This window comes from Papaver somniferum, chromosome 5 (assembly GCF_003573695.1).
Source record: "Papaver somniferum cultivar HN1 chromosome 5, ASM357369v1, whole genome shotgun sequence".
Lineage (NCBI taxonomy): Eukaryota > Viridiplantae > Streptophyta > Magnoliopsida > Ranunculales > Papaveraceae > Papaver > Papaver somniferum.
The window spans coordinates 210,579,497-210,603,961 of record NC_039362.1 but is presented as its reverse complement, the minus strand read 5'-3'; the positions used below and the strand labels follow the sequence as shown (position 1 = coordinate 210,603,961).

At 37.0% G+C, this 24,465-nt stretch overlaps 1 non-coding gene across 1 annotated transcript; it reads right to left on the bottom strand.

Annotated features, from left to right (window-relative positions):
* Positions 1-5,092: 5,092 nt before the first annotated feature.
* On the bottom strand, positions 5,093-5,196 carry LOC113284895. The gene has a single exon (XR_003328422.1). It is a non-coding gene; the product is annotated as a small nucleolar RNA R71 (small nucleolar RNA).
* Positions 5,197-24,465: the final 19,269 nt, after the last annotated feature.

Below are 24,465 nucleotides of genomic sequence, written 5' to 3'. Positions count from 1 at the left end.
GAATCGATTCCGTATTATACCATCATCCTTCCCTATTACATTTACAAAAATTGGGTATCTTTACGGTATATGACTCTTTCTCTTCGCGATTTACTTGTAATTGATATCTTCATCTGTATTAGGGTTCTTATTATCTTGTATTTTGATGTTTTTGTTACTCTTGTAAGCGATCATGTAATCACATTTTGATTTGAATAAATTGAAATTGTTGACTGACCCAAAAAAAAAATTATACAAGGCGGTGGGGATCGAAATACAAAGTGCTACTTCCTAGAATCCTAGTGTAGGAAACGACGAGCTTTTAAACCTGATTAAATTGGGGTCTATGACACTTAATTGGGGCCTATGGATTTCTTCATCCACCCACTAGAGAATGATAAGAGGTGTCTAAAATATTGTAAAATACTAAACTAACCCTTAAAGAAACCTTAATTATTCTAACACAAATACAAATACAAAATCACAACTTAATTAACAAATACAAAAATCATTAATCAAAACTCAATTTATTTTTCAATTTCCATCAAACCAAGACTAAATCTTAATCAATCACAAACAACAATTAAAATCTTCTTTTGTTGTTTGTAAAAAGAAAACCCAAAAACAGACAATTCAAGTGATTGAGTTAAATCCCTTTAAACCATTCCTTGTAAGAGATACTCTACAATGATTTACCTCTAAATCTTAAAAATTCACTCATCAAGTTTTCTGAAAATCCACCCAGAATCGGTTTATATGTTCAGCACAGAAATCCGATTGTAATCTTAATCGGATTTTAATGTGAACCTACATAAACCGATACTGGGTTGATGTGATGAACATCAACTATAATCAAATTACATTAATACGCATATAAACCGATTCAGGATTCCTGTTCGGATCATTTTGGACCATATGTAATCCGATTGTTTAGTTAAAAATCTCTGTACCCTTTTCTTCCAATAGTCGGATTACATTATCCTCCATATAAACCGATTCTGGAAAAGCTGCAACAAACTAACTCCAGAATCAGACTCTATAAATGAATAAGAAGTCCGATTTTGTTACAAATTCCTATAAATGAGCCCAAGTTACCCAAAAAAAAGAAAACAACTTTCATTCATTAAGGTTGGTTCAAGTTTGCAAAATACAATATAAGAAAGCGACAAAATATAATCATATGATAGATCAAGTTTTTAACATAAGGAAAATACTCATTCCAACAAATGGAGACCATCGAATTGATGCGGCACGATCAATTCCTCCCATCGCCTCATGTTGGGATTGTATTTTTTTATCCACTCCTTGGTGACCTCCGAGACCTCATGAAACCCATCTACCGGTGGTAATGGACAATCATCACGTACTCTAAGACCGATATAATGTATGTTGTTATGGTTGAATAAAACAATTCTATGATCCTTAACCGATTCATCCTAAATGGTGTATTTTGGTGCGTATGTATAACATGATCCCTTACCAAATAGATGAACAACGCAACTCCACGTTTCTGCCAAGAGATGACTACATAGAGGCATACGCATCCAATGATATCGGGTAATTGGTCCATTCCCCCTTGGCCCTTGTACTCTAGCAACCAATTTTTCAAAAATCCCTTATTTGTCTTGTCTTGTTTTTCCTTCTTTCATCATCGATATGTAAAATTCCCTGTCTTCTTGTAGGCGCAAGGCCATCATCTTTCTAAATATTGACATTGGGTTAGGTTCTCATCGTCCGCCAAACTTATATGGCCTATTCGGTCCGATGAAACGTGATAACCACAATTCCCATCTGCATCCACGTCGTCGGTGGATAACACATATGGCTTAATGATTTCAGGAAGTTTCGAGTAATACTCCTCGAATATGGTGTAACAAGTTCGATGGGGTCTACCTCGTTCATCCCTAGGAGTTATTCCATCACCAAGAGTGGCCCTTAGAGTCACCATAGAACCCTTTTGTATTGCTTCTCCCTTCCATGCACGTAACCTTGATACTCGTGTTGTACTCGCTTGACTCTATTGAGAAGGAACGAATAGATTGTTTGGTGCTTGACTCTCTTGAGAAGGATCGATTAGATCCACATGTTGCGAAGGAGCGCTACTTGTCCCACTTTCTCCCTTCTTTGGTCGACCCCTTTTCCTCTTAGCCGGTGCCTCTTCATTCGCAATTTGTGAAGGAACGTTTAAAACATTTGTCTTTGCTTGTGCGCTACTTGTCCCGCTTTCCCCCTTCTTCGATCGGCCCCTTTTCTTTGGAACCTTCGCCTCTTCATATTTAGCGTCTTCACGCTCATGTTTGATGAGTCCTAAAAAGTGCATATTTCTATATATTTTTCTTGGCATTTAACTCATCTTTTGTGCATTAATTCTACATTTTATCCCATATTCTGTATTTTCATTGTTTTCAAGAATAAATATTTTTCTTACTTAATTTTATATTTTTAGGTAATAAATAAAGTTTGGATGAATTGCGGAGCGGAATAGAGCAGAAAAGTAGTGAAAAGCCGGGAGGAGTTACGCAAGGAAGCCGCGAAGAACGTTGTGCACAAAACCAAGAGGCTAGGAATGGTCTTGAAGAAGAAGAATTGTCCTTAAAGAAGATATGGGCTTGGCATACCCAAGGCCCAAAACCCTTACTCAAACACATTTCCACTATCCAAGCCCGTCTCGGATTTCAGCCGTCAGATCGAAGCATTTCAGCATCCTACGGTCGCTCCATCATCGCACATCAAACTCCGAAGCCCCCGCTTTACATCGCAACGCCCATCTCCATCTTGGGTCGTCCGTTTTGCTACATCCCTTCATCCGACGGTCGCTCCACGCTTACCTCCGTATCGCCGTTGGATCCACCTACCATCTTCCCATCCATCGCTCCTTGTCGCAGATCATCAAACCTCGTTGAACCCGCCTAACACCCAAGTATCGAACACCCTATACCCCTAGCCAAACGCCCCCTAACCCTAACTCTATCGACTTCTTATTTCTTCTCCATCTCTTCTTCCTTCCCCCGTCTGCAGAACCCGTACCACCACCATGTCCGCCATCATCACCACCAGCTCCCTCCTTGTCCCTGTGGACTTCCCCTGCTTTTCATTATCTACTATCTGACCCTGTATACTTGCAGGTGTAAATATAACCATAGTTTTAGGTTTAATTCCTAAGCTATCAAGTTTTTGGCGCCGCTGCCGGGGACTCGGTAGCGGTGCTGTTGCTGTTTGCTCTTTATCTTTGCTCTTATTTTCTGCATTTTACTGCATACTTTTCATTGTCACTGCATATTTGCACTTTCATTGCATATCTTTCACATAACCTCATTCTTGCATCTTCATCTGTCACTCTTGCTGTCACTCTTACAAGTTATTTCCCTTTGCTCATTTGCTGCTCACTTGCTCTTCTAGCTTGCTGTGTAGTCTCTCATGTACATATGCATTTTTAGCTCAATCTTCACTGTTGCCATTCTTTTGCATTGCATTCCATTGTCCTGTAACATATCCTGTAAGATATCTCATGTTGTAACCCTGAGTTTCCATGTCCTGTAACACATTGTTTTCTTAGTAGTGTTAAAAGTTGTGAAGCCATTGTTCTCTTACTGTCTTGACTGCCATCCTGTAGCTGTATCTTATAGTAGCTGCATCTTAGACATACTTTTGAAGCTGCATCAATTCATACATCTTGTCCTGTTTTTTTTTATTGTAGTGTAACTGAAGTTCATATCCATCATTTCCCTTTTTCTGTTCTAGTAGTTGTAAGTATTTTGTTGTGTGTCTTGTTTTGCTCGGTCACTTCTCTTTTGCACTTTATCCATAACTGCATATTGTGTCAACCCCTTTGTCAGTCCAAATAACTCATTGCCATGCAGTAAATTACTCTTAGTTGCTTACTGGTATCAATATTGTTTGAAACTGTCTCAATTCCAAATTTTTGAGAACTCATTCTCTTCTTTGAGTCACCAGGTACCTGTGGTGCTGCTGCTATTGCTGTTGTGCTCCTGTTGCTGTTGAGCTGCTGCTGCTATTGCTGCTGTGCTCCTGTTGCTGTTGAGCTGCTGCTGCTGTGCTCCTGTTGCTGTTCCCTGCTGCTGCTGCCTGCTGAAGCTGCTGCAGCTGGTGTAAGATAAAGCCCAACTGGGCTTGTGAAGTGAACTGATTTGAACCAAGCCCAACTGGGCAGTAAGCTGCAGAAGGAGAGGAAATTGAACCAAGCCCAACTGGGCCTTGAGTGTTGAAGCCAAAGCTTAGGATGATCCAAAGCCCAACTGGGCTTTTGCAACCAAACTGAACAGCTGGGCTGTGCTTCAAAGGTAAGCCTAAACCCATTAAGAGAACCCAACCTGTGGGCTTCCATTTTTAATCTGTGGGCATGTAATAATTATTTTAATTTTAATTTTATTTCTTTCTTTATTTGGGATTGTAATAATTTTAGTTTTATTTTTATTTTCTTTTTTTGTGGGTTTGTAATAATTAGTTTTATTTTTATTTCTTTATTTATTTGGGCTTGTAATTTAGTTGTTTGTTAGGCTTGTAGTTTCTTTTAAACTAAAATTTGGGCTTCAAAACCCAACCCAAAAAAAAAAAAAAATTTAAAAAAAAAAAAAAAAAAATTTGCTCCTAATTTCGAAAACCAAATTTTTAATCCCATAAAAACCAAAGTTTTCAAAACCCATAAAAACCAAAATTTTCCCATAAAAAACCAAATTTTTGAAAACCTTTTAAAACCAAATAGTGGGCTTTGTGTCTTTTCAATATGGGCCAACCTAATGCTCTCCATGAATACATGTATCCCACAATAAAAATTCCATTATCATGTATTGTCTTACCTCAAACCAATAACCCTTTTAAAATAAATGCAAGCATGATACAAATACTTCCTTTATTTCGAGGGTTCGATTCTGAGAACCCCTATACTCATGTAAGAGAGTTTGAACAAATTTGTCGGAATATGCAACCTGATCATATGTCCGAAGACTCTCTGAAATTGCGTTTGTTTACATTTTCTCTAAAGGAAAAGGCCAAAACATGGTTTTACGGTTTGAGACCACAATCAATCACCACTTGGGAACAACTCACTAATCAATTTTTCCAAAGATTTTTTCCACATCATAGGACCATCGCTATTCGTCAAAATATCAATTGTTTTGTCCAGTTGGATGAGGAAACTGTTTTTGACTATTTTGAACGTTTTAATGATTTGTTGAGCGAATGTCCACACCATGGATTTGAGAAGTGGAGACTTGTCGCTATCCTCTATGAGGGACTAGACTTTAAATCTCGAGCCATGGTTGAGTGTATGTGTAATGGTGAATTTATTGATAAAACTGTGGATGATGCATGGAAATTTTTAGCTGAGATTGCAGAGAAAACCCGTCACTGGGAATCCATTAGGGAAACTGAGACACTGTCACATGATATAGGTGGTAATGAATTGAACTTTGGAAATAGCATGTCTAGTCCTTCTCATGTGTATGATATTGAATATGAACCTAATCTAGAGGAACATGAGTTGACTAATAACACCACAACTGCTAATAGGGACAAGTATGCATATTACTATGATGATGATGATGATAATGTTATGTTAGAAGAACATGTCTATGCTGAAAATGTTGTGGAACCTTTGGTTTCAAATACATTAGGCTTTTCTGCCCCGACCTTCATGAATGATATTTCTTCTAGTATTCCATATACATGTGATGAGGCTACTGATTTAGATATTGTGCAGTTATCCTGTGAAGAGCATGACTTAGGTAATGTTGAATCTTCTGTTGACACTAATGATCCTATGCATAAAAATATAGTTGATGTGTCTGATTCCATACTTAAGCCACAATATATTGCTTCTTTTGATGTTAATTTGGATATTTCGGATAACCATGATTCTGAATTTGGACTTGTGAAATTGTGTTGTGATGATGAGCATGCTACACAACTTGATTATGATTTAGAAAATGCTGATGTGACTGATAATATTGGTACTTTTGATCTCATGCATGTGAGAAACTTAGATGTCACCTTCTTGCCTAAGTCACAGATTGAGATTATTCCACCCAACCTAGATTTGGTTTGTAACAAAAATTTTAAACCAACTTTTCTGAAGATTCCCAACCTAGGATTGGAACTGTGTGCCTCTCAAGTCCTCTTGGACTATTTTGCATCTAAATACAATACTTTTAAGGAGACCACAGTTGGAATATGCATGTTTGTCCATCCCAAACAAAGTCCATTTTCAGTTAGACCTTGTGAATCCTGCACCCCTAAAATGTTAGATTTTGTGCTTAAAAGTAAACCTGTTGAAAAATTTAGGTTTAGGGGTGATTCATCCGGTTTTTCACTCTCGCTCTCATTTCAGTCCAATTTTAGTGTTTTGAAACTGTCTATGTTTCAACACTTTGTCTTTTGGGTTGATCCTCAACTCTTTAGATTGTTAGTGTATGGTGAATTTTTTGTATATAATCCAGTAGATAAAATTTTAAAAATCCTTTTGTTCCTTTTGTATATATTTTGCTAATCCAATATGATCTCGGCTGACATATGTTGGATTCTTGCCTTGAATAACGGAGTTCTAATATTGCTTTCGCCGAAATCGGGTATTCTCTTTCCTTTTTCTCTACTCAACATGATCCTCTTCATATGTTGTATTATAATTTTGTTCATATTTTGAAACATTGAGGACAATGTTTAGTTTAGGTTTGGGGGTGAAAAGTATATACTTTGATAATATGCCATAATTGAAAACAAGAACTCCTTCTTTTTGAAAAAATTAAAAATTCCAAAAAAAAAAAAAATTAATTAAAAAATGATAAAAAAAAAAAACATAAAAATGGAGCTCATTTACCTTGAAATGTTGACTCTTGTGCAAATATGTAATTATTAGGAGTCTTAGTCTAGATATTTAGGCACCCTGATTCTAGCACAATTCACATAGTGATAAGAAATTTGCACGCGCACGATCTACCAATACATGTATAGCCTCGATCTTCAAGGTGTTTGATAGGAAGTCACGATTGCCAATCACTTTAGAATACTGAACGAAACTTGACTAGCTTGTTCTTTGGTTGGTTGGGATAGAAGGTGGAGGTTACATTAAGAAAGACAACCATCGAATTTAACTGGGTGCATCAAAAAGGGCTACCTCTTGCAAAGTGTCATGTAATCTTTTGTTTCCTTTTGTATATGTATCAAAAGTGTCTCCTTATCAAAAAAAAAAAAAAAAAAATGAAAAAAATGAAAAAATCAATCAAGTATTTATCAATTCCATCCTCTCTTGTTCCAAAAATAAAGAGAGTAGTCAATGTAAATAAGAGTCATGTAAAGTCATTTTGTTGTTTCATTGTAATAAGCAAGGAGGGTGTATGCCATTGATGTACAACGCGAGTAATTGTGAAATACCTCCAACTCATTCACAATTCTCGTAAAGTCCGGACAGCTAGCTAGATTTCGACCTTGGTTCTTAGCCTGAGAAACTATCTCTTGGTGATTAGTAGTCATAACATCCGATCTTTCTTTACACATGTGTAGATACACTTTACACTCTTATCACATGTCTTTATTTGTTATCAGTGCTAGGATTGTGCCTTGGATAGCTAGATTGACATCTCCATTTTGCTGTGAGCTTAAACTGACTTGCACATGTCACATTTGATGGAATCTGAGCTTATATTTTGACCTAGAACTTTGTAGGTACGTTCTAAGCAAACCTTCACGAGACTTCACTCGTCCACTAGGGACACTTAGTGGTTTAAAAGGCTTAGTGCATACGCTAAATGCATTCGAGAGACCAGCGACAGTGGTATAGGTAGGATTTCCTTAGTTTTGTTTTACTTGAGGACAAGTAAAATTCAGTTTGGGGGTATTTGATGAGTCCTAAAAAATACATATTTCTATATATTTTTCTTGGCATTTAACTCATCTTTTGTGCATTAATTCTACATTTTATCCCATATTCTGTATTTTCATTGTTTTCAAGAATAAATATTTTTCTTACTTAATTTTATATTTTTAGGTAATAAATAAAGTTTGGATGAATTGCGGAGCGGAATAGAGCAGAAAAGTAGTGAAAAGCCGGGAGGAGTTACGCAAGGAAGCCGCGAAGAACGTTGTGCACAAAACCAAGATGCTAGGAATGGTCTTGAAGAAGAAGAATTGTCCTTAAAGAAGATATGGGCTTGGCATACCCAAGGCCCAAAACCCTTACTCGAACACATTTCCACTATCCAAGCCCGTCTCGGATTTCAGCCGTCAGATCGAAGCATTTCAGCATCCTACGGTCGCTCCATCATCGCACATCAAACTCCGAATCCCCCGCTTTACATCGCAACGCCCATCTCCATCTTGGGTCGTCCGTTTTGCTACATCCCTTCATCCGATGGTCGCTCCACGCTTACCTCCGTATCGCCGTTGGATCCACCTACCATCTTCCCATCCATCGCTCCTTGTCGCAGATCATCAAACCTCGCTGAACCCGCCTAACACCCAAGTATCGAACACCCTATACCCCTAGCCAAACGCCCCCTAACCCTAACTCTATCGACTTCTTATTTCTTCTCCATCTCTTCTTCCTTCCCCCGTCTGCAGAACCCGTACCACCACCATGTCCGCCATCATCACCACCAGCTCCCTCCTTGTCCCTGTGGACTTCCCCTGCTTTTCATTATCTACTATCTGACCCTGTATACTTGCAGGTGTAAATATAACCATAGTTTTAGGTTTAATTACTAAGCTATCAATGTTGACAAATGATTCTTTTATGACTCAATAATGGGTTTTTGCCGGTACTCATTGCAACCTTAAACTCTTTCCTTTCTTCCTTCCAATCCATGTTGGTAGGTGGTCTTCCCGTCGGTGGTAGCACCGTTGGTTCTCCGACCGGTACCATATGGGGGTTCGCGACTAGTTTTAAGTCGTACATCAAAACTTTTCTTCCCAAGCCATCCTTTTTTGCGAATTTCTCGTTGATTTCCCTTCCAATATCCGTATCCACAAAGGATTCGAGTGGTTCTTCGGTTGGGGGTGGTTTGAAAGTAAGTTGCTTCCAAAACGGATCCATGATTTCAAAAGGAATTACTTGTTGGTATTTCGCGATCATTTGACGACACGGAAATCCGAAGGCCGTCATCGTCATATATGAGCATTCAATTCTTCTTCTCCCCATCTGCTTATCCACATAATATTTGTAATCCTTCATCATAGAAATGATTTCCCAGTGAGACACCTTATAATTAAAATTTCTAATTAACAGATGGTGTTTATTGTAGCTTGTGATGATTTTCATCCCACTCTCTTCCATTTGAGCGGTTATCTTGATGATATCGGCCTTGGTGTATTTATGGATGGCTTCTTGTAATGTAACCACGGTGTTTTGTCTCCCCCGGAGCAAGCTTTTCAAACGTCCATGAGATCCTTCCGCGATATTTGTCGCCTCATTCTTGTAATGCATGTGTTGGTACGTGTAAGCATACACAAATTTTTCCTTGTACGGATCCAACAATTTCTTCAAGCAATAAACCAAAAACTTCTCGTAATCTTTCTTCCATAGCCCAATAAAACTCTCCAAGTAGGATTCGAACTCGGCCACGAACATTGAGTGTACCATTAAATCCCAATGATGTTGAAAAGACTTCCATAGTAACCCATTCGCTTCATACTCCGATCGCCTTTTCTTCTTGTCCTCCTCTCTTTGTTCCGGAGTTAGTTTTTGAAGAAGCTCATCTTCGACCTTTTCACGAGCGGAACCTTTTTGTGGCTTTGACTTTTGGATATGACCCCTAAAATTACTTCTAATATTGCATTGTATGTGTCATATGCAAAGAAAATGCTTAGCGTCCGGAAAAACCACTCCAATGGCATTCATTAGTGCTTGGTCCTTATCCGTTACTATGATCCTCGGAGTTTGATCGCCACGGTATATCTCCTTCAAGGTATCTAGCATCCAAATAAAACTCACATCATTCTCCCGATCCATAAACCCCCATGCTACCGTGAAAGTTTGCTTGTCGGAAGTATGACAATCAATGTTTAACAACGACATATTGTACTTGTTGGTCTTGTATGTACAATCTATTAACAAAACTTGATCGAAGCATTGTGTCAACTTGATCATCTCCGAATGCGCCAAGAAAATGCGAGTCACTTTGCCTTCCAATACTTGCTTCCTTATTGTGTATCCGTGTTGATCGGCTAACAATTGAGATTGTTCTATAACCGCTCTACCATCCCATGACCTCCTCCTAAAGGCTGATCTTGCCGTGTAAATTTGCCTCAAAGTGGACAAGTTATCCTTATCATCCTCCTTAATCTTTCTAAGGATGTCACTTGGTTTACACGCTTTCATCGACCTCACCGTTTCCAATTGATGTGGTTTCAACCCAAAAACGGCCGCGTGTCCAACAAGAGATTCCGGATCATCATGATTGTGACAACCATTCATCACTTTAGAGAACTTGTATACCTTACTACCATCGGGTCTCTTGGGTATATTAAGTATAATCTTAAACGTGCAACCATACTTCTTTGATTTAGTAATGTATTCCCTTGTCGTCTTCTTCACGTACAGTCTTTCCTTTTCCCAGTGACTTTCTTGTTTTCCACCTCTCTCACAAACAATTTCCAAAAAATCTTCACTTGAATGACGACCTAAAACTAAGGCGCATTTGATCTCTATTCCCTTGTCTATAAACCATTGCTTTACATCATTCCTTTCTTTCCATTCCAAATCGGTGTAATAGTGGGCAGAGGTATCAACACCTACGGGTTTGGGCTGATCTTCGTCGAACGCCGCAACAATCTACAACAAATATCAACAAGTTGATGATTCAAAATCGGTTTATATGTTACAGTCGAATAAACCGATTTTCCATAATCGGTTTATATGTGCAACTCTAAAGACCGATTAAAGATTTGTGTAAAAAATTTCAAAGTCCACAATCGGTTCACGTCTCGTGTCATACAACCCGATTGTTGTTCACATTTCTCCTGGAACTTTAAGAATCGGATTACATATACACGAAAATAAACCGATTGTCGACTTACGTGATTATTCAAGTGAAGAAATCGGGTTATGAACATCACCAACAAAAACTGATTCTGGTCACGTACCCATCGGGCCAAAAAATTAGTACAATCGGTTCATATGGTGATGAACAAAGACCGATTTCTGTACCCAATTTGGGGATGTTTTCCATAATCGGTTTATGTGGTGATATCGGATAAACCGATTCTTGAAAACGATTTTGAATTTTTTTTGTTGTTTGGGCGATTGGGACATGCAAATACATGTTTGTAGATCGTTACAACTCATACCTGTTTATTAGAAGCATTATCACCTTCTTCTTCCAGATGAATTTGTTGTTGTGCTTGAATAATATCCTCAAGCATTCTTTGGTTGACATCCTCTTCTTCTTTCAACAAATTATCCAATTCGGTAGCATCGAAATCATGATAATCTGATGCACCCACTTCTTCATCACTACTAGAGTCTTCATCATCACAATAAAGTTTCATTTTTGCTAAGAAAATCACAAACCCTAGTTTTTTCTTTTTTTCCTCTACTTCTTCTTTCCCTCCAAACCTTAAAAGAGAAAATGAATTTCTACTCCTAACACTATAATCAAACTCAAACACTAATTAATTTAACTAATACTAACTTAATTAATCATCACTAATTTAATAAGGATATATTAGGTATTAACAAAAGTAGTGGTTAAGGGGTTTCTAGAAATTACTTGTTAGTGACCCTATTTTGTCATGTAGCTATAGACCGCGATAAAGTGGCATAGGCCCTAGGAAGGTTGAATTTACTGCACAAAAATATTTTACAATATCTTTGCACTGTAACATTAATTGAAAGGGTACTTTTCTAGTTACGCAGTAAACCAACAATAAACCGATTGTCGACTTACGTGATTATTCAAGTGAAGAAATCGGGTTATGAACATCACCAACAAAAACCGATTTTGGTCACGTACCCATCGCGCCAAAAATTTACTACAATCGGTTCATATGGTGATGAACAAAGACCATTTCTATACCCAATTTGGGGATTTTACCCGTAATCGGTTTATGTAGTGTTATCGAATAAATCGTTTTCGTGTTAAAGTTTTGAAAAAATTTCCCTTTTTGGGCGATTGGGACATGCAAATACATGTTTCTAGATCGTTATAACTCATACATGTTTATTAAGAGCATTATCATCTTCTTCCCGACGAAATTGTTCTTGTGCTTGAATAATATCCTCAAGCATTCTTTGATTGACATCCTCTTCTTCTTTCAACAAATTATCCAATTCGGTAGGATGGAAATCATGATAATCTGATGCACCCACTTTTTCATCACTACTAGAGTCTTCATCATCACTATAAAGTTTCATTTTTGCTAAGAAAATCACAAACCCTAGTTTTTTCTTTTTCCCCTCTACTTCTTCTTTCCCTCCAAACCTTAAAAGAGGAAATGAATTTCTACTCTAGTCCTAACACTATAATCAAACTCAAACACTAATTAATTTAACTAATACTATTTTAATTAATCATCACTAATTTAATAAGGACATATTAGGCATTAACATAAATAGTAGATAAAGAGTTTCTACAAATTACTTCATAATGAACCTATTTTATCACGTAGTTATAGGCCCTAATTAAATGATATATGCCCCAATTTAGCCAAGCTTTTAAATGTATAAACTTCACGCTTGTTTTTTTTGGTGGACAACCAACTACCCTATAGTAATAGGGTGGTGGTAAGCGGTAACCTATCATCTTCCTTTTTGCAGAATGTCTTAACCGAGATGCCGTGGATCCTCGTCGTTTCGCCCACTGCACATGGAGGGGAGAGAAAGTCTTAAGCATTTGGTATACTAGTTAATTATGAGCATGCCGAATTAGGCCGGCAATTAATGGAGTTCGGTTCGGCTTTGCCGAATGTTGACAAAAATTAATGGACAAATAAAATCTTGGTTTTGAAAAATTATGTGAAATCTGTCACCCATGTGCTGATTAAGTCCAAGGAACATGACAAGTTGACAACATAATAAGACATGTACGAGGGTCTGTTTTCTATATTTTTTTTTTCTCGAGTCTACGTGCACAATGAATAAGTTCACATATAATAAGCTTTGCTTTAAAGGTGTTCGGGTACATTGAGAAGTCACATTTCCGTCTCAATTAAGGCGAACAATCAGGAAATAATTTTCAACAAGGCATTCTACAGAAACTATCTTACACAAGAGGTAATTTAGCTAAATGGAAAAGGCGGAATTTTGGACAAATAGAACTTCATTTACATAAATTGAAGACTCACTTGTCTCATTTGCATTCTTTACCATTTAATGATCATATATGCTATCAGATAGATGAAACAGTCAATAACATTCACTGTTGGACAACCGTAGAAGTAGAATTTTGGCAGCAAAAATCTGGTGACAAATGGGTAAAAGAGGCAGACAACAACATTGCACTTCATGCCTTTGCAAATAGAAGAAGATCTAGAAGTAACATAGTCTCTCTAAAGGATTCTAATGGCAGATGGCTTCACTCTAGAAGTGACCTGGCTAATCTTCTCACTGATCATTTTTCACAAATAGCCACCACCATTAATCCTACAATATCAAGTTCTTCTTTTGTTCACATTCAGCCAGTCATCACAACTTCTGACAATGAAAATCTCTTGAGAATGCCAGATAAGGAAGAAATCTTTAGTATAGTCAAAGTCTGCCTAGTTGGAATTCTCCAGGACCAGATGGATTCCCAGCTGGTTTTTTCCAAACTCAGTGGAATATAGTGGGAGACGATGTCACGAATATGGTTCAGGAATTCTTCCTTACTAGGAAAATGCCTTCTCAACTAAACCAAACTTCCATTTGTCTGATTCCTAAAACACAATACCCATCAACACCGAATGATTACATGCCAATTGGTCTTTGTAACATCTTATATAAAATTATCTCAAAACTGTTGGTAACTAGAATGACACCATTGATGGACAAGGTGATATTTCCTACCCAAATAGTTTATGTACCAAAAAGATTTATAAATGATAACATAATTATAGCTCACGAGATGATACATTCAATGAAGAAATCAAAGTCAAAAAAAGGACTGCTAGCCCTAAAACTTGATATGTCCAAGGCTTTTGATCATCTTGAGTGGCTATTTTTGATTCAAATGCTTCAAACTCTGGGCTTCTGCAAGGAATGGAGAGAATTAATCCTTCAATGTGTCTCTACAACTCAAATATCCATCAGACTTAATGGGAGTCTGTGTGATAAATACCGGCCTTCTAGAGGATTAAGGCAAGGGGATCCATTATCCACTTACCTGTTCATCATTGCTATGGAGTTTCTTTCAAGAAGTTTGTTCCTGGCAGAACATAATCACCAACTGAAAGGCATAAAGGTAACTAAAGAGTCACCATCTGTGAATCACTTGATGTTTGCTGATGACCGTTTACTATTTTTTCAAGCTGATCATAAAAGTATGTCTTCAATACTTGATATCCTCAACAATTTTGGAGCTTTATCAGGTCAGATGATAAAATTTTCAAAATCTGTTGCTTTCACTACTGGTGATTTATCTTATCAGCAAAAAATGGAAACAATCAACAAATTAGGAGTCAAGCATCTGTGTACTTCTGATAAGTATTTAGGCTTACCTATTCTTTTAGGTAAAGAAAAAACTTCTTCATTCAAGATGATTAATGATGTTTTCTAGAACAAACTTAGTGGATGGAATTCAAAGCTTTTGAATCAACCAACAAGAACTACTATCGTTAAGTCAGTTCTAAATTCAATTCCAGCACATTACATGAGCAACTTTAAGTTGACGTGAAACACTTTAAAACAGTTGGATTCAATCCAAAGAAAGTTCCGGTGGGGTCACAAAACTAGCAAAGGTATAAATTTCATAGCATGGAATTCTCTGAGTAGTTCTAAAGCTGAAGGAGGTTTAGCTTTGAGAGACTTAAAGCAGTTTAACATGGCTTTGATAACTAAACTTGCCTGGAGACTTTGTACGGAGTCGGACCAACTATGGGTTAAAATTCTCAAGCCGAAGTACTCTCCTTACTGCCATTTTCTTCATCTTCAGGAAGAACACTCTAACTCTTCCTGGATATGGAAAGGCATTGAGCAAGGTCTAGTAATAGTTAAAAAGTATCACAAATGGGATGTAAGGTGTGGCACTAAAATTTTGGTCTGGTATGATAAATGGATTAGGAGTCTTAACCATCCTCCAATTCCAAATGTTAATTATGAGGAACCAGCTAGAATTATATTTGTTAGTGATCTTATGTTTCATAATCCAAGAAGATGGAATGTTCCACTAGTTAGAGATTTATTTGATGAAGATACAACCAATCTAATTCTCCAAATGCATTTAGTTCAACATGGAGAATACACTTTAATTTGGGAGCCTGATAGAAAGGGGAACTTTACGGTTAGAGCAGTATGGTTCTCCATGAATATAAATGTTTTCAACATTTATAACGCCAATACTGGTATAATCCCTTGGATTATCAGTTGGTTTAAGGATTCTACTATCAACATCCAGGATCATTGGAATTTATGGATAATCACAATCATGATAACTGCTTGGGAAATATGGAAAAACAGATGTAATAAAGTGTTCATAAACAAAACTCCAAATATCATGTGTTCAGTAAAGAAAATAAAATACCAAATCAATCAGTGTTTGCAGAGTATGATCCAACAGAACTACCAGCTCACCTCTCATAAATCCTTGAAGTTTATTTCATCTTGGAAATTACCTGCTTCTGTCCAGTTTAAGATTAATATTGATGCTTCTTATGATGCACTTCAAAAAATATTTGGTATTGGTCTAATAATCAGAGATTGTACAGGTGCAACCAGAGGAATCAGGGGTGAATACTGTAATGGAGGACTAAATGCTGAGTACTCTGAATGTTATGCAGTAATAAAAGCTGTCAAATGGGCCAAAGACTTGAATCTGTCAAATATTGTCTTTGAATCAGACTGTATAAACATGGTTAACTCTCTGAAAGGTGTCACCCTATATGTGCAGTGGGAGAATCAGGGTTTTGTACTATAAATAAAGCACCTACTAAGTGGTATTAGTCACAGTACTGTAAATTATGTTAGAAAAACAACAAACACTATATCTCATAAGCTAGCTGATAAAGCTAGAACTTCTAGAGCTTATTTTTAGTTTTTGGACAACATCCCATCTGATTTTGCTGATCTATTAAGGGATGTATGATGTATGTTGTAAGCTGTATTCTCTTATGCTTAATTAATATATCTCAGTTTGTGTCAAAAAAAATCACGAAATAATTTGGTTAATGCATTTCAGAATGGCATTAAGGATACCTTTTTTTTTAATTCCTTTAGGAAACGAATAAAGTGTTCTTGAAAATTTCGGGATTTACTTTTGTTTTTGATATCCAAACAACCTTGTAGGATGATACAAATTTTTCACTCATCTACTCCCTCCGTACCACATATATAGGCGGAGGGACCAATTCTCTTAGATTAAGAAACTTTTTTGATTTTATAAATTTCTATGTTTTTTTTCCTATTTTACCCTTACTTATATTCCCAATGTTAGAGACATATACTCACTTGTGATGATTCCCAAGCAAATAAATAGGGGTAATATAAGTAAAAAATCGTTTTGAAATTTGGCCTCCGCCTATATAGTGGTACAATGAAAAATGAAAATTCCGCCTATATAATAGGTACGGAGGGAGTAGCATTTTCGAATTGAGGAATCATCGATATCTTTTATTCTTGAGACTCAACAAAACCAGGAGCATTTTTTTGTGTTTTTAGTTGAAAGTTATTATTTTTGTGTTTTCAGTTGAAAGTTATTATTCCTCTGTATCATATATATATAGAAGGAGTGGGTAAAATCTTTTAGATTAAGATTTTTTTTATCTTATAAATACCCATTATTTTCCAGTTTTTCCCTTATCATAATCCTAATACTACGTACTATTTTGTAACGGCTAGTTCCATCCAACGACTCTAATCTCATTCCCTACAAAATTAATTATTTTCAACTTCATAATCACACCTCATATACCCAAAATTTCTTATATTTTCACTTTAAACTTAAACTTTCACTCGCAAACTTTTAGTCTCTAAATCAGAAGAGAAAAATATTCCAAGAAAATGGTCACTTCATAGCAACTACAAAGTACTTCAACAGAAAACTTGCAGTCCAAAGTATAGTTTGGATGAAGATAAGACTATTTTGAAGAGTTTATGTAACATTTACGCTCGATATTATTAATGATGCTCAACAACAACATAATACTCTTTGGTAGAATATCGTAAACTTTCTAGTCAGGAAACTGAGAATATTCAAAAAAAGGATGTTGTTGGGTTTTCAGGTCTTTTTAATGCAATCAACAAAGACATGAATTTATGAGTAGCTTTGATGATGCAAATGGCTCATCAACCGAAGTCAATTTAGTAAGTCGTACTTTGAAATGGTGAAATTGATTTGTGTTAATAACTAATTTATAAATATGCAAAACTACAACACCGAAAAATTCGAGAGGAATGGAAAAGAAGATACTCTATGATTTTCAAGCACGCAACTAGTTTCTATATCTTTAGAAAGTTGCACTGATATAACCCTGATCTGTTAGATGTATATAAAGTACCAAAGGAATCAGCTTACGAGACTACAAATGCTTCTCAAGGGTCTCTTTATTTTTCAACGGAAACAAACTCAAAACCTCAACCCAAAACTGATGGATTCCCACATTGTAATTCTAATCTTAATATTACTAGAAATGGAGATAGATATGATGGACCAGGTGTCAAAATATCAAAACGATACAAAAAGACAGCTCAAGATGTCGAACAATCATCAACTTCAGAATATAACCTTCGAGATTTTTTTTGAAAAACAAGAAAAATCGATATTGTTAAAATAGTAAAGCGTAAGAAAATGGTTTGATTTATGAGATAATGTCGTAATGCGATTAAATAAACCTTTTTTTATTGCGCATATGAGAGGAATCATAAAAATGGACATATAAAAAACAACTACGATTGTGGCAACATGAATTTGATGAAGCTCAAACACAAAAGGCACGACAACATCCAATAACATTTGACATTAATTCTGATGAAGAGGACCTAGTTGAGAACGAAAATGAAATCCTCTATACTTGTTTGGTTTTAGTTTTGAATTCTGGATATCGTAGCTAGTTTTAAATTCAGTGCGATCCTTAATTTTAAATTCAGTTTCAGTGTTTGTTAATTCCAAATTACACAAATCCTTCTTACACAAATCAAATGTATAACTTATATAATTGAAATGATAGCTATAAATTAAAAACAAAATAAATCCTTTGAGAATTTTTTATTCAGAATTCGGCCCAGTTGTGAGTAGTGAGATCCTCCCTTATTCTTAAATGTAGACCACTGTTTTGGATTCTCTCTTCTACCATTTTATACTCTTTTCTGGGCACATCATGAAGGGATTGATCTTCTTTTTTAGAATCTTTATCTCGATAACTTTTCCAACAGGTATCCCGTCTGGTCTCCTCCATTACCATCTTTACCTCCATTCATTTCTATTGGTTTAAACAAATGATATGGTCCAAAAATCATATGGAAATTCCTATTCAAAATTCCAAATGCTTGTGCGACATCCTTCATACACGCCATCTGCTTCTCGTTAAAATGACTTTTATCACAATGCTCATCGGCTTTAGGTATTTGAGCATAAGCTTGAGCTAAAGTTGACCATGCTGGATAAGTTCCGTCTCCGTAAAATACCCATGTTATAGTTATTATCGTTGACGATGAATTTGTAGCCGAAGCATTTCCATACCTATGTTCTTCAAATAAAGGCGATTTATACAAAATATTGATGTCACTATTTAAACCTTGGAATCCAAATAAAGTATGCCATATCTATAATCATAAGAAACCGTCGCTTCCATAACAACTGTTTTTTTGAGTAGTGGACCTTATACTAACCTTTCCAAGCATAAAAAATCCATGCCAGACCCAATGCGTGCAATCAAGGCTATCTAACATTTCGGGATAACCTCTCTTCACTTTTCAACTAGTAGTCGGCCCGCATCATCTTGCATTAATTGTCGTCAAAAAAGTGGATCAAAATGGTTGACTACAGTTTCGCTAAACATATTAATATTTTCTTATGTTATTATTTTTGCCGTATGAGTATACTCATCACTGGCATTCGCTTACAAACCATATTCTATAATGCTTAGGATGCAATGACCTTTTTTTTAGGACCATGTCCTCTTAGATTTCATGCATCAAATTGATAGTTGAAATTAAGATTTACCCGACAAAGATCTTTGATAAGCCTAATAACCAAGTGAAATGTTGCGGTATGTGGAAGCGAAGTTGAAAATCTTCATATGTATAAACACATCCGTTTATAAAATAATCACGCATCATTTGTTGATGTCCTTCCTCTCGAAACCTCCACGCATATTTTCTTATCAATACAACGTTTGGTCTTAGATCTCGAGGTACTTTCCATGTGTGTAGTTGTATCATGACGTTTGTCATCGAAACTCCTTGAAGGTATCGTTATCATCCATTCTAAGGAATTCCCATTCAGAAGAGAGGAATTGAAGATGAGATTCTCTTTCTGAATCATTCCCTTCAAATACAGTCTCGAGAGTATCCAATGTTTCCTTAGAAGTTTCGCGTGAAGAGACCTGATGTAAAAGATCATGACTCACAACATGTATTATGGCATTTAAACCACCTGAATTCTGCTTTGCGATAGATCTTTCCTCATACGTATAGAATGATAAGCGTTTAAACTCAGTTTCCGAATATTCCACTTTCGGTCATTCGTATCCTTCTTTGATTAATAACCAAGTATTAAAATCTCGAGATTGAAGTAAAGATCTCATGGTATATTTCCATATAATTTTTCCCATTATATCTTGTTGGTACGTTAACTGAATCAGCTATTGAGTCAAATTCTTATAGGTTGGATCGCACCAAACATAGATTGTTAGATCTCTTCGTGTTTTCCTGCTCTGATACCAATTGAAAAGACGAGGGTACCCAAAGACACCACAATCTTTTAATTATTCACCTATAAGTCCTCTTACCGAAAGCGATCGTCTATGGACAGAGTCGAGACAATGCAACAAATTGGTATTCACACTTTGTGTGATTGTATATGGATACGAGATCGAGACAATACGACAACCAAAGTGTGATACTTGATAATAGGTTCAGAATTAACCAAACTCTATAGGATCACTATCAAGTATATCAGAGTTATCGTTTGTGTAATTTACTTTAAATTAAATAAACAATATAATTGCGGAAAACAAAAGTAAATCACACAATAAGTTTTTGTTAAAGAGGAAAACTGCAAATACAGAAAAACCCCGGGACCTAGTCCAGAATTGAATACTCTCAGAATTAAGCCGCTATAAAAAATTTACACCAACTTCGTATAGTTGAGACCAAGCAACTACCCCTAGTTCACTTAGTTTCCTCTATATCCCTGCTCTTATGACTTCGATGAGCGCACACACTGGAATAATTCCTTTGGATCGTATTCCAAACAGTAAAGGAACAACAAATCTGTTTGGAAACAACTCTTTCGATTTTTTCAAGATAAAGATCTCAAGTCATATGCAAAGGATCTTCCGTTTAATCTAATAAACTCCTTTGCCTGGTTATATCAATCTATCCAATAACTACCAAAGTAGTCAAAATTTATATTCGCAATCAATCAATATAGATCTCAATGAGAAACTATAAAGCGATAATGATCTCACGCAACTAATCAATCGAATAAATCCGATTTTAGTTGGATCCCAGCCGATCAAGGTTTGTGCACACCAAAGATATGAGAACTAAATCTTCTTCGTCTTCAAATCTTCTTTGATATTCAATAAACACCTGCACAACACCACTTGAATCTCTTGTGATCAATCACACACAAAATGGAGTCTGTTAACAATGGATTATCACAAGATTGCTTTAGATCTACAAACAGTTCTTAAGATCTCGTCGATACTTCGATCTAGTTTGAGTGAATCTTATATCAGAAGATAGTATTCTCAAGAATAAACATTCTAGGGGTAATTAAAGTTTCAACAACCGTTAGTCAATCAAATCAATCGAAAACTAATAACACTGCAATTATCTAGTTTTCCACTAACGGTACTCGTAGAGCTTCTTGATCCCACAAAAGTCTTTAAACGAGCGGCCGTAAGAGATTTCACCTAATTGAAATACTTTCCTCTCCGTTTAGACAGTTCCACCAGAAACAACAAGAATGAAGTTTGCCTGGATCTTATGATAGTTTGCTAGAAATGCAAACTTAGGTATTTATAAGCCAAGGATGTTTGGACACCAAGGAATCTCCAAAACCGAAAATATTCTCAAGATATGCAATAAATAGCAAACTTCAGTTTTCCTAATTCCAATATATGCTTGTCCAAAATTTCTAAAATCTCTCAATAGAAAATCTCCAAATAGTAAATGCACATTATTAATTTTTATTCTTTAGAGATATAATTTAATTGTTGGTAATTAAAACATATAAAACCAAAAACCTTAATTAAAAGATTCTCAATTTATTTCGGCACATGATCTCCTTGAGTACTAAGAAATATCTTTGAACAATAAATGATAAGAGTTACTATACGTGTTCAAAGTATGTTGACATCTCTTCACTGTAAATCCTTATTCATATTTTACATGGATTTACATTATTGGAATCGATTATATCACACTTCCAAACAAGTTTAGAATTGGTTCACCTGTTGTTCATGGTGGTTTTTAGTTTAGGGCCAAAATTGTAAAAACCTGTATTTAACGCGTTGTCATCCTGCAAAGGAACAAAGGACATTTGAAAGTAATGAGTGTCTGGACCTCTTTACTTACATATGTATTGAGCAATTCAACATATTTATGAAGTTTTATTCAGAATGGTGCGTGAAGCAACAACCCCTGATATTCTGTAAACTTTAACCTATTGCATTATTCACTAATGCATGACCTAGATAGTGTTTTCCTATGCTATGTTCTCAGCTGAACTCTCAATATTGGCATGACATGGCGATTCATGTTCACTTGCAGCGGAGTAGCATAAATCTCCCGAAGTGTCAGTATTGGGACCTGCATGAAAACACTCATATAGGCTACATCACCGTTTGACAAGGAGATCAGCGTGTTTACACACCTTTTAATTAAAAGTTAGCGCGATCGAACGCGTTTAAATTCCTGAAGGAAAATCTAGACTTTCCATATCAGTCTTAAAAAACGATCACGACCATACGATTTGGCCACACAGTTCAGTAGGCCTAGTCTACTCCTAGCGGAACTAGGCGATCATCATGATGACCACCGGCGGGGCCACTAATACCCCAACCGGTCGGACTCCATCTAGCACACTCCAACGTCATCGAACGCTAACTCCAAACATGGGTGATCGCGCTATTGAAGAAGAAAGCTCAAACGAGCTACGACCGAACAAAACGGTCTCAGAAACATCACGACGTTGGAATGATCAAAGAGGCGCCATCATACCCATTGGCGGCCCAACTTCTCCCTTGGTCGATCGACCTTCCCGCGGCAAGTACAGAAAGTGTTAAATTGTTTGCCCAAACTAGGGTAAACGCGCTATTACCAAAACCCTAATTTGGGTTGCGACAAGATACAACTATCGGAAATCAATCATAACCACCCATCTTCGCCAGCCAAATCGAGTGACTTAGATATAATTTTAGATGGCCCAGGAGATGTCAGCGTACTCACAAGTGGCCCTTCTTTGCACATGGCCGACCAACCTGTTCAAATCAGCGCGCAACGCTTCGATTCAATTAGCCAAACTAGGTTTGGTCGCGCGGCTTCAAACCCTGAAATACAATCAACGACAGCATACAACTGCCGCAAATTATCTCGTCCGTCCAACTTCGCTAGCTTAGTCATATGGCTTAGATCTGATTCTAGATGACCAACAGGGTGACGCTATGATCACTGGCCACCCCTCTTCCATGAGGAGCGATCGGCCAGGCCAAGGCTCTCCCATGAGGCCCCGAACGTTCACTCAAAAGTGGCCATTCACGTTACTTGTATGATTCAACGACAGTCATTAACTGTCGCAGATTGTCTCATCCACTCAACTTGGCTAGTCGATTTTAGCGGTCCAAATCTATCTTGGATCCACCGATAGGATTTTAGAATGGCTACCAGTCGCTACTCTCCTACAGGGCCTGACCGGCCACTCCCTGGGATGTGTGCATAGATCTTACCAACTCCCTGAAAGAGGACGGTCATGCTCCTTTTAAGACACTAAGCTCACCGACTAACTTAGACGAGCTCGAAAACAATGATGCTTCATGAACATCGATTATTTTCAGCTGCTGTTTAAAAGCGATGCTTCATACACATAGATTATAAGCGATATTTTATAAACATTGGTTTCACAAATAATTTATTATTTGACTTAAAAGCATTGTGTGCTGCTTTCAGCGACGAGTCTCACGAATCGACCCACTTACTCGAGACATCAAACATGTCACAAACTGGGGGATGCTCACTGGGGTATTGGTCTGGCGGTTTACAGCGTGCGGCGTGCAACGCGCCCATTACGAGAACGTGTCGGGGAAGAACAGACGGTTAATAGTAAGGAGAGTAGTGGGTGAAAACGTGATCAGTCTTCCCTCATAACGGAAACACGATGATTACAACCTTCCGCACAACTCCACTTCTCCATTACTTAACTTCCTCCACTTCCTACGAGATCAGGGTGTGCTCGAACATGACTTGTATAAATAGGATTTCAACCTATTTCGATAAAAGGAGAACAAGTGTTATCAACATAAGTAACCAGAAACCATTTTCTGATACAAGCCATAAAACAACCACACTTTCAGAATTCAATTCAACATTCTGATATCAAACACCTTTTTTTCACTTCCCTCCCTAAGATCAACCCTTCTCCTTCATTTTGTGACCCAATTGAATCTGGAACGACCATTTCTTGGTTGAGGACAGAGTCTTATAGATTGATCTCTCGAATCTAAAAGTACTCCCGTGCAGCGCATTTGTTTAGGGTTTGAATTCGTTTCATTTCTGTGATGTATCCTCACCAACCAAATTCTCCGAAAGTCATAAATGATCGAAGCACGATTACCATGGAAGGCATGGATAGAATGTTAGAAGGTGTTCTCGCAAGTCAATCTAATATCACCAAATGGCAGAACGAGACGCTTTGTCTTTTAAGGAGTATAGCCAACCGGTTGTGGAAGGAGTCGACGAACATTCACCTGGAGAACGCCGTCGATGTTAAAGACGACGCAAAAAATATTGGATCTTTATCTGAAGTCTGTGCTTCTGCCAACGGCGATACAAACAGAATACGTAACAGACATGAACCAAAAGGAAAGGATCAACAAAATCCATTCAATGATGAAAAGCCGAAACAACTTCACAGGTTAAGGGACTCGCCAGGAGTGTCACAATACCTGCAGGATAAGGGCAAGGAA